The sequence below is a fragment of the Apium graveolens genome, chromosome 9, assembly GCF_009905375.1.
Source record: "Apium graveolens cultivar Ventura chromosome 9, ASM990537v1, whole genome shotgun sequence".
NCBI classification, from domain to species: domain Eukaryota; kingdom Viridiplantae; phylum Streptophyta; class Magnoliopsida; order Apiales; family Apiaceae; genus Apium; species Apium graveolens.
Genome location: NC_133655.1, coordinates 159,160,301 through 159,162,195, shown reverse-complemented (window position 1 = coordinate 159,162,195; position 1,895 = coordinate 159,160,301). Strand labels below are relative to the sequence as shown.

At 37.6% G+C, this 1,895-nt stretch overlaps 1 non-coding gene across 1 annotated transcript; it reads right to left on the bottom strand.

The window, feature by feature from the left end:
• Window positions 1–1,230: 1,230 nt before the first annotated feature.
• LOC141688397 (small nucleolar RNA R71) lies at window positions 1,231–1,337 on the bottom strand. The gene has a single exon (XR_012561841.1). It is a non-coding gene; the product is annotated as a small nucleolar RNA R71 (small nucleolar RNA).
• Window positions 1,338–1,895: the final 558 nt, after the last annotated feature.

The window sequence follows — 1,895 nt, the reverse complement described above, 5'->3', positions numbered from 1 at the left end:
TCGATACCTTTGTGTGGTGATTGTATTATAACCTAGTATTGGTTGTGCTTATTCGTCTTATGTGCGTAGCTAATATATAAGATATCGTGTTAATCTCTATTGAAGCGACAGTGAATATAGAGGTTTAGAACTTGTCATGCTATCATTAGTTCATGTATTATTGTTATGCATGATTCGTAGGTAATTTTAACCATCTTACTTTCCCTATATAATCACGGTAGATAACTTGCGCATTAAACCATTATATTTTCAATTCTTATAGACATATAAGGACTAAGCATAATTGGTGTCTATTCAACTTTTATCTCTTTTGTGGATGCTTGGTAGTAGGGTATTTGTACAACTAAAGTTGGTGTTTACTAGTTTCGTGTTATCTGATTAGTGTCATCATTATTACATGCTAAGGTTAAGAACAAAAAGGCTATTGAATGAAGTATTTAATGAACTTAGGATCCCATATTTGTCATATATATTAATTCAACCATTCTTGTTCTCTTAGTTATAATTGTTAGTTTAATTGTTAGTTATAAACAATCTCAACTTGTTATTTGCCTTATCGTTGGATAATAACCATATCATTGTTGCATAGGTGCATATTCTTAAATTAACCAAAGAGTCTCTATGGGAACGAATTTGATCTAAATCTTATACTACTTGTGAACGTGTATACTTACGTGTATTATTAGCGCATGTTAACGTCCTAACAAGTTTTTGCCACCGCTGCCAGGGACTCGATGTTAATTTTTAGTTTATGTGCTTGTCATTAGTGGTCGTTAAAGTTCACTGACTCAGACTCTTTTACTTTCACGGTTTACTTGTTGTGTTTCAGGTACTCATTACAATGGGAGATCCAGCAGCACGAACGAAAGCCTTGATGGATTTTTTTATCCCAAGATCAATGACATTTAATCTAGCATTGTCAGGCCAGCTATCGCAGTTAATATCTTTGAGATCAAGCCTGGCATAATTCATATGGTACAGAATTCAGTCCAGTTTGGGGGTTCTCCAATGGAAGATCCCAATATGCACATTAGGGATTTCATTGAGATCTGCGACACCTTCAGGTTCAATGGTGTGTCTGAGGATGTGGTGAAACTGAGACTGTTCCCATTCTCTCTAAGGGACAAGGCTAAGAGCTGGTTACACTCTCTACCAGCTATTTCAATTGATACTTGGGAAGATCTTGCTCAAAAGTTTCTCACTAAATTCTTCCCTATGGAAAAGACAGCTGCAATCAAAAATGCTATTACTCAATGTACGCAACAAACATGAGAATCTCTATGTGAAGCTTGGGAGTGCTACAAGGAGATGCTTAGGAAGTGTCCTCATCATGGAATGCCTGATTGGATGATCATCAATTGCTTCTATAACGGTTTGGGAGCACAGTCAAGACCTATGCTCGACGCAGCATCAGGTGGAGCATTATGGGCAAAGAGCTATGAGGAAGCTTATGATCTAATTGAACTGATTGCTGCTAATGAATATAAGTATCCAACCCAGAGATTGCCACAGGGCAAGGTAGCAGGAGTTCTTGAAGTGGATACAGCTACGGCTATTATTGCTCAACTAAGGGCGTTGTCTATGAAGATCGATTCTCTGGCTAACTATGGTGTTAATCAGATAACCAAAGTTTGTGAGCTGTGTGTAGGTTTGCATGCGATGGAGAAATGCACTATATCTAGTGAATTAGGTAAGTTTATGAGCAACTTTCAGAGATCGCATCAACCAGTTCCAGACACTTATCGTCCTGACAACTGGAATCATCCTAACTTCAGCCGGAGCCACAATCAGAATGCGATGAAATAACCATTCCAGCAGTTTGGAAACAAGCAATTCAATCCTCCTGGTTTTCAGCAATAATTTGAACAAAGACAACAAATCTAACTTCAACATCA